This window comes from Notothenia rossii (genome assembly GCF_949606895.1).
Source record: "Notothenia rossii genome assembly, chromosome: 10".
NCBI lineage: Eukaryota > Metazoa > Chordata > Actinopteri > Perciformes > Nototheniidae > Notothenia > Notothenia rossii.
This window is the reverse complement of record NC_136908.1, coordinates 8,786,370-8,801,384: the sequence shown is the minus strand read 5'-3', so window position 1 is coordinate 8,801,384 and position 15,015 is coordinate 8,786,370.

The window sequence follows — 15,015 nt, the reverse complement described above, 5'->3', positions numbered from 1 at the left end:
CCTGTGCTTTCTCAGAAATTGACGTCTCTTTGACTCAGTGTTCTGGGCAGCAGTGGCTGATTGGACGTTTTTATCACACACCTGTCAGCTGTGGAGAACTGGAGTGAGTACCGCCTGCGGTGAAGATCACACGGACTAGCAGAGCAGCCATTGTAGCCCAGAACGAGGCTTTAGGGCCCTGAGGATGGGGTGTTGGGAGCCTGGGACAACAGACGCTAAGCTCTGTTAGCTTGTAGTGACAGATAGTTAGCCGCTTTTCACAATCCTCGCTGGGGGCACTGAATGTGTCGAGGGAAGGATAAATAAGCAACAGCACCTGTGTGATAGAATTCCCATGAGATGATCTGGCGAACGGCGCCGAGGCTGACGTACGGGACAGATTTCAGAATGGCTTTCACACAAATACTGCAGCACCACTTTTGTGCTATAACATACACGACTAAAATATTATAGAGAGGTCAAACAGCCTGCCTTTGGTGATGCTGTGTGTTAGAAATATGCCTGCAATAACACCCCCACAACCTAACTTCCATCCATCCATCCATCTTCTCCCGCTTATCCGTGGTCGGGGGCAGCGCCATATAGACTGAGAGTTACGTCATCTCCGTTCACTCCAATGGACCACTTTTTTACAGCAATGGCGGATCATGGAGCCTCTCAATCGTTCCCCGGAAGTTCGCGCCAAGGCTAGCAGAGCTATAGAGTTGCAGCATAATAGACCGTTCGTGACAGACTTTTAAAGGTAAGAAGAAGTTTAAAGATTTATATTGCGGATATTATCAGTACATCTGATTCAAATTAACATGTGTATTAAAGGATGTCAGTGGATTATCCCTAAATTAGTAGATTTAGGGAACGTTTACAGATAACAGATTAAGCTAGGATACCATACCATAGTACCATACACTATACCATAGTGGTTGAATACACAGTATTAGGAAACACTTTATACTTACTGGACATGTTATACTCATTACATACTGTATATAAAATATGACCATGAATGTGAGACAACTTTATAGAAATTCATATCACATCTGTTACTGATGCCATTTGTCATACTTTGTTAAACTCACAAATAATAAAGTTCCATAACTTCAGTTGGGAACAAAGACCACACCTTATCTCCCCAAGGCAATTTCCCATCCAATAGGTGTGCTATATAGGTGTGTATAACCCTTTCTCCTGTCTGTTACTCAATCTTTCAGCACAAGAACCAGAGGGGGATTCAATGGAGCCTGAATACCTGCACTGAGACCCTCACCCTGCACCCTGAGTCTCAACTCTGTGTTTTTTCAAGCCTTTCCCTTTTTTTTTTTTATTAAACCAAACATTAAGCTTTCCCAATGGTGTGGTTTTCGTTTTGTGAAAAAGTGCAAATGCAGTGTTTGTATATAATAACCTCACATATTTTTTTGCTGTTGGTCGTGAAATGGCTCCTGCTGACTTGAGCCAGCCATTTTTTCCTCCACTCTGTGTCAGTGGGGAAGCCGTACATTCGTACTTCTTTCTCTGAGCGATTTGAGCATCCCCCAGGCAGCACAGAAAACCATGGTGGCGACTAGGAGGCAGCAAAGCAAACCAGGACAACACGGAGGAAAAGGCACAGACAAACTGCATGATATGCTATTCAATGTTTATTGAATTCCATGTATTTGCAATGGATGTTCCTAAAACAACACATTTAACATCATCATCATCATCATCATCATCATGCTGCTGCTGCTGCTGCTGCCGCTGCTAGTCCTTTGATAGTCACCTGTCGGTCTCCTGTCCTTTCTGAAAGCCATAAAGATGACATTAGTCATTTAGATAACTTGTGTCCTCAATTACCATGGGAATACTGAAACTACCATGAATTTAAGAAAATGGTAGAAATGAATCTAATCTGAATTGAAGCATTCCTTTAGATCCCCTCCCTCGAAATATATCAGTAAACATTAGAAAGTGATGCTCCTGATTACCATACAGGTTTAAGAAGATAATATTGGTTTTAAAGAATTCAAAGCTATAAATAAACAGCAACAGGCTCTTTAACCAAGGCACTGTTAGCCTAACATGTAAACTAGTTGTTCACACTAATCCTAATATTATCACTTAATATTAGCAAATTCTATTTTATTTTTTAAAACATATTGATGTAAATACATACACATATCGATTTGTTGTATAAATATTGCAAATCAAAACCTTTATTCACTAATAATTACCAAAAATCGTAGTTCTATCTCCTGTTATCAATGCATTCACATTGCCCGCCATGAACTTCCGGGGAACGATCCTCGTCTGCATGAACCACGTGACGATAACCGTTTTTGGACTTCCGCTGTCGTAACTCTTCTATCTATATGGCGCTGGTCGGGGGTAGCAGTTCCAGCAGAGAGCCCCAAACTTTCTTTTCCCTGGCCACATCAACCAGCTCTGACTGGGGGATCCCAAGGCGCTCCCAGGCCAGTGAAGAGATATAATCCCTCCACCTGGTCCTAGGTCTACCCCTCGGTCTCTTCCAAGCTGGATGTGCCTGGAACACCTCCCTAGGGAGGCGCCTAGGTGGCATCCTAACTAGGTGCCCGAACCACCTCAACTGGCTCCTTTCGACGCAAAGGAGGAGCGGTTCAACTCCGAGTCCCTCCCGGATGACTGAACTTCTCACCTTATCCCTAAAGCCCCCTGTCACACTGTCCCGAAATTGACACCCGATGGACACACGATTATGGAATTGTGAATTTTGCACGAAGATACCCCGAACCACACACGAAGGCAACATTTCCATTACATTTAAGACATACAACTGCAACGAAAGTAACAAAAACGATTATGTTAAAGTACTATGATACTGTACTGATATTTTCAGACTTTGTTCTTTACTTTCTCCGTCTTTATATGTAGAAGATATTAAGTTTTCTCCGTAATGTTGTTTCCATAGCAACAACAACTTCCTGTCAACTTGCCTTCAAAATAATATATTATATCCTTTTCAGTTTCACAGAACACAAATTGGGTTATTTACATAATATGTTTAAATGATTTTGTTGTGCAATAAGACAACCCGATGGACACACGATAAAGGAAATGTTCAAATTCAGCTCTGATCGTAACAACATCGGGCCATTCGTGAGGGCATCTTAAGCCGTCGTATGACTGCCGGCAGCAACTTCGTGAGCGGTGGCAAAATCTTTGGCATGCCAAAAAATTGCCGAAGGACCTTGCGAAGGTTCATTTTCGTGTTGAATTCGTGTGTCAATTTTGCCCTTCGTAAGTCACTCGTGAGGGCATCTTGTTATCATCGGTGCCCCGATCAGAGTGAGGGTGAATGCCCGATGGCACCGATGATAACAAGATGCCCTCACGATTTGACAAGATCCCCTCACGAGTGCCTTATGAAGTTGCCGCTCGCGAAGTTGCTGCCGGAGCCTGAGAAACTCCACCGGCGGTCATACGATGGCCCGATGTTGTTACGATCAGAGCCGAATTTGAACATTTCCTTTATCGTGTGTCCATCGGGTGTCAATTTCGGGACAGTGTGACAGGGGTTTAAGGTAGACGCCAGCCACCCTGCGGAGAAAACCCATCTCGGCCGCTTGTATCCGCGATCAACCTACCTTATGTTCTTTTAATCATCTTTTTGTTGAGGAGCTGGGGCTGCAGCTATTTTCTCGTAAATCAATATATAACAGCTTCAGCTTGTGTTTTCGACTTTTTCTCCTCTGTTTTGTTTACAGATGAGGTGAAGCTGAAGTTAAAGGCTACTCATTTTAGACACAATTAGTCTCGAAATCAGCTTTCAGGAGATTAGACCCAGGCCTTTCTAAAGAGCAATTTCTCCTACTCACGAAATCGCCTCTTTTTCCAATTTCTTCCCTTGCCTTACTGCCCAAGTCACCATCAATACCCTCTGATTGAATTACTGTTAACTATAATAAGATGCAGTTTAAGTAATTAGTCAGCGCATATGCAGATCATGAAAGAAAGCCATCAACATGGCAATCGATCCTTTTCTACTTGGGTATGACAATCAGCTTATTTGTGTGACAGTATCTAAAAGCTGAGGTGATCCGTCAAACTGTGAAGTAACTTTTTTTCAGCAAAGGTAATGCATAACATAAAAAAAGTGTTTCATATTTGCTAAAGAAAAGATTTTGAAAGAAGAACAAGAGACGAGAAGACAGGAGAGTGGATCAAGCGATTGATTTTCTCGCAGATCTCAGCATGAAGAGTCGGGAGAGGAGATATCGACTGGTCTCTGAACGATCTTGTCTCACCTACACAGCTGACACACACCTGAGAGATCAAGACAAAGCAGCAGAGTGGCAGGTTTGATGTCATGCTAACTGCTGATTCACTGAAGGCCCGTCCTTGAGATGACTGACTGCGACGCACCTGATGCAGAATTCCTGTCATAACTCATCCCTAAAATTGTCCTCGCTTCCAAACTGTTTTTCTTTCATCTTAGCGAGCCATCAAACCTCACTTCTAAAATAAAAAAGCTAGAGGTCATTCTAATTTGAGGCAACACTCGCCCGCCTCTCTACGTTTTCTCCTTAATGACTGCGCTGGGGATCTGGACAACAGACGGAGAGAGAAATTATGCAATCAAACATCCCATCTTTGTTCTCGCTGGCTGTCAACTTCAGAGGGTCCCAGCTAATTGAATTGTGAACCAATAGGGGTGTATTGATTCAAGGCTTTTTTTACATAAATCTATCAAGGACTTCTGTCATTCCGAGGCACGTCAAAGAACGCTTTGATTTGTGGGACGTCTGTGTGAGAGCTGGACCTACATCAAATCTACCTGCAGTCTGGCTGCAATATCAAACCAACCCCCTTTAATTATTCAAAGGTTTCAGACTAGAAGCTTTTATTCATCTGCCGCAACCAGGATGCAATCAAAAAAGTTTCTTCTTTTGTGAGGTAGTACAAGCTACACTCTTGATTTGTGGGGGGACCGAATCTTTTGTGAATTTGCTCACTGTCTAGTACATAAGCACACATACACACACTGAGGGTATGACAGTGAATCTTTGATGGGTGGATGGGATAGTTGGATTTTCTTGGAGCAAGGTTTGAGGAATACCAAGCTCAGAAGTGAATTTTGAAATGTGAAGAGAGGGGTTGCTCTTACACTTCCAGGGATCAGAGGCCTGTATGAATCAGTAATCTATAACACACACACTTACACACACATCATGCACTACTCTTACTACTAGACCATTCTCTCTTATTCTGACTTTTTCTGTCATTTCCAAGCCCAGAGTGATTCTGTGTTGTGATGCAATGTTTTTAAAGAGATAAACCTGGAATCTTAATACATCAAGATCTGTCTCTGCTTGATGGGTTTGCAAAGGTTTGCTTGGTGTTCGTATGTTGAACAGAAAATATACAGCCGCGTTCACACCGGAGTACTTTTCCCACTTTAGTTCCGATTTATAGTTCAGAAATGTCGCGTTCACACCAAAAAGAGCCGGAACTAAAATTAGTTCATGAGAACCTTTTTACCCCCTGCTAGAGAGCAGGGACTCTCATGCAGCTCTCTTGTGAGAAAAGAGCTATATTTCTGATTGGCTGGGCGGATTGCAAACCACGCCCCGTAAAACTCAAAAAAAGTGTTGTGAAGCCACCATTTTATTATCCTCGCATTAGCATTAGCATTAGCCCAGCGCAGAAACGCAGAGAGACTAATTTATGGCAACACAAAATAAAACATGGGAGCGGTGGAGATGAGGAGGTGTCAGCGTTCTGGCGATTTACTCGGTAGGCTTCAGTAGAAGCTGCTGGGAGTCCCAGCAGCTTCTACTGAAGCCACTCCCCAACTCCGGGGACTTCCGGCCGGGGACTTCGGGTGGCAGTATACGCCGTGAAGTTGTTTGCGGCCTGCCAGTAAACCCAAAGCAGAAGAAGAAGAAGTGACGTCAGCAGCTTCATTTGCCTAATCCACCCCCAGGGACTTATTCCGGTGTGAACGCGATCTGTACTTAGTTCATCAGAACTAAAGAGTTCTGATGAACTAAGTTCTCATGAACCTTTGTGGGAAAAGTACAAAGCGGTGTGAAAGCGCCTAAGAGTAGGAACTATTTACACTAGAACTGAGGATAAGGGTGTCAAACAATGTTTACTTTACTTTCTCTTCTGACAGCTGAGTATAGGTGGGATAGAGGAAGAACAAACAGCAACTTCAAGCAGAGCACAAAAGAAAAGAGATGAGCAGAGGTGTAATCGATAACCAGAAGATTCACTCTTTAAAAGTAGAAAGAGGAGGGAAATGAAAAAAAGAAAGAAGACAATAGGAGAAACTTCAGATGGAGACTAGTTGAAGGTCAGATGTTTTACTTAAAAGTCGACGAGGCAGCTTATTTAAAGTAAGAACACAAGGCTGTGCTCCTGGGAGTCGGTTGCCTGCAGAGGAATAATACGCAGGACTTTCAAAAGCAGTCTTGTTCCCTGACTCTAGGGAATACATTAATTACTCACATACTTTGTCTCTGATTCAAAAAGAGAACATCTGTTTTAATTTAATAGCCGGAGTTCATGTTTTGTTGTGACGCTAAATGGCAGAAGGTTCCGTTGTTTCCTGCCTAAGTTCCAACTTTGATCTTCCATCATCATTTTGTTTCCTGTTACCGTGCAACATTTGTCATCATTGAAGCATAACTTGAGGGGGATTTATGCAGTCAACAAACCTCTGAAACGTACCGCACTTTGCAAAGAAGGAGCAGCAGGATTGATTTCTGTGTCAGCCTGCACAAAGGAAACGTTGAGCATTTCAAAAGTGTTTACAATATGAACACTATATAAACAAGGTTCTTTACAGACAAAGGGACTGCTATAGGGATTGATGAAAAATACAAATGGATAGATGTGTTTGGCCAAGCTGATGGATTGGCTTTAGGGGTGTCAGCAACATATTTGAGGGGCAGATTGTAACTTTAAAGTGTTAGTACCTTAACTCAAAGTGACCCCGTTCTAAGGTTCTGTTTCGACTGAATAAACAGGTTTGAACTCAATTGCACGACTCACACAGGTTTTTACAAAAAAATGTTTTTTTCAAACCAAAACTCCACGACAGTGGGAAACAAAAACGAAATCACTCTTAACGAGCAAAAACAGTATCAAAACAAAATCACTTCAATGAGGAAAACACTAGGAGCATGAATATAAGAATACTTAGACAAGACGTGGCTCAAAGCTCTGCTTGGGATTCTTTCTGGCATGATACGCTGGTAGACGGTCACAAGAAACGAAACGAACTGGCACAGGACAGAGGGAGACGAGGACAATAAACACACCAGGTAATGGGGAACAGGTGGAAACAATCAGGGGCGACAATCACAGGAGTGGGAGACACACAAGGAAGGGAGGTCAGAGTATCTGAAAGGAGAGGAAAGATTACTATTCAAAATGAAAGGGGAAAATCACTAGACAAAGACAAAAAAAACACTTAACTAAACTAACATAATTTGCGAGAGATGACAGGTTCTAAGGGTAATTGAATGTTGGCGGTTCTAGTGTTAACAGAAAATGACACAACACTAGTGCCAAGGCATGTCAATCAAACTGCAACTTTTAAAAGTCGCTGCCAAATACATTTCGTAAAGAGGCAGCAAAATCTTTTTCATAAGATTCAAAGTTATATGTTTTGATGCGTACACCTCCATGCATAAGTAGTTGCTTTTTGTTAGTTTTCTAGCTTTTAGAAGTCACTCCATTTTCTGTGTATTGTATTGTGCGACAAAAGTGCCCATATAAAGCACACTCCAAAATCTGGCATGCTTTTGAGAAATCAAGCTTTTTCAGTAATTATAGTACAGACTCAAAATCTGCTTTTGAATAGTGTGTATCCTTTGTCATCTTACTACATGTACTTGTATCCAGCCACTTCACAGTACATCATTATCTCATAGGCCTGATAGGCAGCACAGTTAAACATATGAGCCTAAAACCGAAGTGGGAAACCAAAAAACACGTTTTTGATCCACCATTGTGTTCTACATTGCTTTTGGTCGTCCTCGCCAGCTCATAACCGCCACCCTCTCTCACACTGAACACTGGCCAACCTTGCAATTGCTGGTTGGGGAATGTGGAAGCACAAAACCAGGAGAAGTGAGGATAAGAGAGCCAAAGATTAGGGATGAGTGGCTGGGTAGATGAGGGATAATGGGTAACAGACCGCTTTCGGAGGGCATGACATCGCGTGGGAATTCTGGAAAGGACCAATTCAGGCCGGATGAGAGAGAGGAAGCTGATTATCCACCCTCCTTTTGTGTGTGGGATCAGGATCAGCCAGCAAATCCTCCACTCGGAGAGTAAAGGGGGAGGAGGGGCAGGTGAGGTGAGGCAAGAAAAGACAATGAAGGAGGGGGAGAAAAAAGGAGATGGCATGACAGAGGGGATTGAAATAGTGGGCGAGGGAAGGAAATGTGACATGAGAGTGATTTTGCCTTTGATTTGGCGTATACAATGCAATCAAGTTATCACCGATTCCTTTTTGACCTGGCATGCATGATTATGTGCATATAGTTTATAATTACGCTCCCGTTTATATAGTTTTTTTTTTAGCCTTAGTCCTCATTAGCCACTTCGTTTCATTGAAACTGCTTTGTTCCTGTCCCACTGTTTTTTCACACCTCACAGTCTCTGATGATTAAATGAACTCAGAATATCTTGCTCTAACAACCCACACTGTTCTTGTTCGTCAAGGGAGCCACAGAAGCCAAACTAATTGCATGTGCATCTGTTTGCCGGATACTCAGCAAGGCTGCAATGTAAAGTGTTTGTGCAAGTGTGTGTGTGTGTGTGTGTGTGTGTGTGTGTGTGTGTGTGTGTGTGTGTGTATGTGTGTGTGTGTGTGTGTGTGTGTGTTTGTCTTGGTCTTAGCTTTGGCTTTCCTGTTTCATATATCCCTCCACTCTCTGGTACCTGCAGCAATACAGGAGCCATTAGACACTCTTTGAGTGATGATATAAAGCAGTTTTCATTAAAAAGACATTTGGTGAAGACCTGGAGGCCTTGAATTGATGTGAAGCGAGAGACAAAGGCTCGTGTTTGTCTTGGGGGGGGGGGGGGAGCTGAGTGACTCATATGTCAGTGTTTCAGGCTGCAAGAAAAAAACTCTGCCAGTCAAATAAACTGCCACTGAAAGTAAGCCAAGGTTTGATGGTGATGAGAGAGAGGCAGGCGTGCAGGCGTGCATGCGTGCGTGCACGTTTGTGTGTCAGGGTTGCTGTGCTGGAAGGTCTAAGTGAGGTAGAGAGAATGAAGAACGGTGTGAAGTCATTTGGCGAATTTGTACAATGCTTTGGAGTGAAACTGAGACACTGTTACTAACACCTGTCAGAGCTGTGGATTAACAAGAACTAACTCACATCTACAGCCTTATACCCGACTACCTACCACACACCCCAGAGCCATGCACCCTGGGATAGGAATCAGCCTGTAAAGCCAGAGTGCATTAATGTCATCCTCAGACATGTTTGAGGAGTTGTTCAGAGGAACATGAGGCTGAAACAACTCCCTTCATTTTACTCTTAACATTTTAAACAAGGAGGATGTAACTCAACACACAAGTATAACTTTACACTTGAAATATAACGAGAGTGGAGAAATAATGAATGTAATGTACGTATAAGTCATAAAGTATCTACTAGATGAGTAAGTCGCTGTATCTGTAAGAGCACATTTTCGAGTTCATTTAAGGTATGCACTCTGCATTCTGACAGGCTTTCATTACATGGGAACTTTACAAGTGGATCAAGGCAGAGACACAAAGTGAGTCAATTAGCAAACATGCAGACACAGCACTGTGCTGTAATGCTACATGAATGGCCTGTTAAGGGGACTGCTCACCATGACCATGTCTCTGGAGTTGGTTTTGAGGCTCAAATAGTCTTTCCTGTGGGTGTGAAAACACATTTTAGTTTGGAATGAATAATTGCCTGAGCGATTAACACGTTGGCTGTTGAACAGTTCGATGGATTTTTGGAATGTCAGAAATGTTGGTCATTCTCTGATCCCATTTCACAAATAGCTGCTGTCAAAAGACAAGATATCAACTATGAAGAGCTAATTTAATATTACTGGAGTCATATTTTACATAATGGTACCCTAATCTAATCTTGACTGAGACAATGAAAATGTGGGTGCAAATCATCCTTTCCTTCTACACAAAGTAATTCTGCCTCTCTACTTCCACTTTTTGAGAGATGGCTGTCTTGTTTTTATGACATGTTATTGGAATTGTCACTGGAAACATGTTAACAAAATGAGAAATGATATGATGTGTTGTTGCTGAAATGTAGATTACAACGTGTAGCGTGATAAAATCATCTATTGTCAATCGAACACACCCAGACAATGGCCCTTTCACCCACTTTGCATAGACAACAGCTGTCTTTGAACACATCCACACATCTGTGAAGCTTACGACTTTATATTGCACACCGAGAGAAATACAGTAAGTGTCTCAGGGGCACAGGTCCATGATGACACACACACACACACACACACACACACACACACACACACACACACACACACACACACACACACACACACACACACACACACACACACACACACACACACACACACACACACACACACACACACACAGAAAACAAAGCGTCATGGCTGTTGCCTGATAAATATTCAGTACATCAGTTACTCTGGAAATAACACCACAGGACACAATTTATGAAAACTGAAAATGGGTTCTTCACTGGACACCTGTTGCAAATTAATCATTTTAACAAACAAACACAAAAGTACTACGGTTGTGCAACTACTAAATTAAATGGACATTTATTTTAAACACATGGACACATTAAAAAGACATACAACATATAATGTTCTTGAGCCAGTTAAAGACAACAAATGGGATTTAAAGGTCCCATGTCATGGCCATTTCTACTGATCATAATTCCACTGTTGAGGTCTACTAGAATAGATTTACAATGTTCAATTTTCCAAACTCACATTGGTTTCTCATACAGCATCTCTGTATAGTATGTGTATTCACTCTCTGTCCTACACGGCTTGTTGGAGCTCCTGCCCCCCCCCCTCCCTGTGAGCCCAGTGGCCGTCTGCGAGACACAGCGAAACCCAGCCCGAGCACGCACGCGCACGCACGCACGCACGCACACACACACACACACACACACACACACACACACACACACACACACACACACACACACACACACACACACACACACACACACACACACACACACACACACACACACACACACACACACACACACACACACACACACACACACACACACACACACACACACACACACACACACACACACACACACACACACACACACACACACACACACACACACACATGCACACACAGAGCTGCAGTTATTTTGAGTGAATTTGATTTATGTAAAAAAGAAAAGCATGACATGGGACCTTTAACCTCTTCTGCTTGTTTACCACAATCTATCAACAAACTCCAAAATGACCCTCAAAGGGTACTTCATATAAGTCTTGCCTTATTTTAATTAACACTATATAAAGTCGATTAACAACTGTAGTCATGTATCGCAGTCTCATTTCTAAATAGGATATAAACACATTTTACTATTAGAAACTGTCCTTTGTCATTTGATTAATGTAAAACCATTAGAACAGATGGGTGTGATACAAAATAAATCAATAAACAACACTCAGGCCTCGCAAGCACTTAATGCTTCACAAATAAAATCACCACACAAAATGTGGTTCAACATGCTATAGTAAAAGTCCAAATGAAGATGCAAAAAGACCATAAAATGAGATGAGAAAATGAGACAAGATGCAACAAAAAAAAGACCATTACGAAATGATAACAATAACAATATTTATCATAAGCCATATCAAATAAATACGATTTCAGCTGTTGTTTACCAATGATTTTTAAATACTTACAACCTTTAATCTTGGATGTCATGAGTCATTTTCCCTTCCTGTTTGGCTAGGGCTTGTCAATCAGAAGTAGATCCCAAACCACCACGATGAACCATTGCATCATTAGGAGAAACATCCCCTCCTATACCTCATTCACACCAACGGTGTTTCATGGCCGGTTCGGAGCTGGAGCTTGAAAAGCACCGGGTTTTCCTGTTCACACCGCGGCGGAGCAGCCTCTTAGCTCCGGAATCTGGTTTGTTTGAAGCACCAAAAAATTGTCTGGCCAGAGCAAAAGCACTGCATACGTCACGCTTACGTCGAGGCGGGGGCGGGGGCGGGGGCAGGGGCGGGATCAACTCCTGAACAACAACAAGAAGCCGGCATTTTATCCAGTTTGTACACAACGATGGAGAAACTTAACAAGCAGCAGTGGTCCACTGAAGAGACCAGCTACCTACTGTGAATCTGGTCTTCTGAAGAGTTACAGAGGAAGCTGGAGCACCATCGGCCATTGTTGTTATTGTCGGTGTCAGCTGTGAGGGGTTTCCGCGCGCTTTGGCTTTATGAAGCAGGCACGCAAACGGTTACGTCATGACGCAAACGATGACGCAATGACGTAGCACCAGTCGGACTCTGGGCAGTGTGAAAAGAGCCGGAGCTAAACCGAAGAACCGGTTCTGAACCTGAAAAGCTCTAGCACGGAGCTTGAACCGGAGTTGCGTTGGTGTGAATGAGGTATTAGCTAATGTTACTCCCAAACAACTGAGAGCTTACCAGCCATGGCACCGGGCCTTTAACGACCACATGTTGAATTGATTGCATATCAGTTGAGGTCAGGGACCCTCAGGCTCTAGTCCCTATAACCTGAGACAACCTCTTGCTGTGAGAATGAAATAGAGGATGCAATAGAAATGCAAATGAGGCTGATATGGCGCTTCATGACACAGTTTAGAAAGCAATAACATGCCAATTGGAAAAGGACTTTCATCACTTTCCCTGAGGCGTCACCACTGCTTAGTCTGCCGTGACAAATGTAAATGCAATTCATGTTTCATATTGTTTGGTGTTTTCGCTTTAGCAAGGTGGGAAAGCTGACATGATCCTTCAGTATATCTGAGCAGGTAAAGCCTGATTCCTTGTCAAAATAAAAGGCTGTAAAGAAGCCTTTACTTGAATACAAAAACACGCTCGTACTGACTGGACAACCACACAATGTTCTGGCTTTATGGTGATGTATAAGAAGAGTGTGTGTAGTCATGAGCAACGGCTGAAAACACTATTTGTAGATAGCCATTGCTGCGGAGAAGGGATATGAAGAAAGTGGATATACATCCAGGTGAGATGTAATATAATTTGATGAGCACAAATGCACACACTCACACACACACACTCACACACACACACACACTCACACACACACACACACACACACACACACACACACACACACACACACACACACACACACACACACACACACACACACACACACACACACACACACACACACACACACACACACACACACACACACACACACACATACACACACACACACACACACACACACACACACACACACACACACACACACACACACACAGGGCTCTGACTGAGGCAGGGAAATGCCCCAGAGTAGGAAGGTTAGCCAGTCATGAAATTACTAAACAAATAGAGGCTTGCGGGCTTCCCAGTTCTAACATTTTAAGTGGGTGTTGAGACCTGCAGATAAGCTGTGTGTGTGTGTGTGTGTGTGTGTGTGTGTGTGTGTGTGTGTGTGTGTGTGTGTGTGTGTGTGTGTGTGTGTGTGTGTGTGTGTGTGTGTGTGTGTGTGTGTGTGTGTGTGTGTGTGTGTGTGTGTGTGTGTGTGTGTGTGTGTGTGTGTGTGTGTGTGTGTGTGTGTGTGTGTGTGTGTGTGTGTGTGTGTGCGCGCGCCTGATGGATAAAAGAGGTTCTGATGATGCCTCTGATCATAATGATGGTGAACGTGATGTAATTGCTTAATTATTGCCTACAACAAAATGCTACCCAGAATCCCACAGTCATTGACCCTTTTATCTTGCCTTTAACTGTCACGCATGTGATTCTCTAAAAGCAATACTTTTTTTTCTCCACTGTTTGTGAACATAATAGTTCTGGGCAGCATGTTAAAATGTTCCAATTCTCCACCCTCGCCAAACAACGATATATAAATCGCTCAAGTGTGTTTGAGCACTTAATCCCTAACAGAAACTAAATTAAACACACAAAGCTTGTATTAATGAGTATTTATACTGTTGCAAATATAACCAAATGGGTTTTGGTCCAAATAATTCCCATAATCCTCCAAATTAAATGAGAAAATACTTCTTCTCTACACACAGTTTATCCCCAAATTCTCACTTATTCTTACGATGCGAAATACAATGACTGCAATCTGCAAACAAATGCAAAAAAATAACCTATTTTTCAAATTGCCCAGCCCTGGTCAACAATCCAATATGGCTTGTAGCACATTAATATTTTATGATGCTAAATTTAGTATGGTTCATTTGACTAAAGTAGATTTTTATTTGGGTAATGATATACAAGCTGTGTCCCAATTCAGCGGCCGCATCCTCCTGAGGATGCATTCGGAGACCGCATACGTCACTTCCGCCAAACGAAGGCTGTCCCAATAAAAAAAAAAGACAAGACTCCTCCGAATGCGGCCCGCAAATGCAGCCTTCTTTCCCCAGATTTAGAGGATACATCTGATGTACACTCCGCGGTGTACCATATCCCAGGATGCAACGGGTGACGGTGACGAATGAGTTAAAAAAAATATATATGGCTTGTAACGTCCCATCAACGGCTACAACGGTTTCAGCTGGATTCGTTTTTAAATGTACTCATCCAAATAGTAAACGACATGAAAGAAAAGTAAACCTATTTAATTTGTGTATTTAAATATACGGGCAATTGGAGATGTCTTCTTTATATTACATACATAAAATAATATGAAGTGAAAATATTTCAAAACCCTGTTTGGTTTTCAAATTGTTGGGATTCATTATAAAGCTAATTTATTTATTTAACTGCTTTTGTTATACAAATCTTACTGCAACAATTTTGTTTTGATAGGGAGCAAGGAGAAGA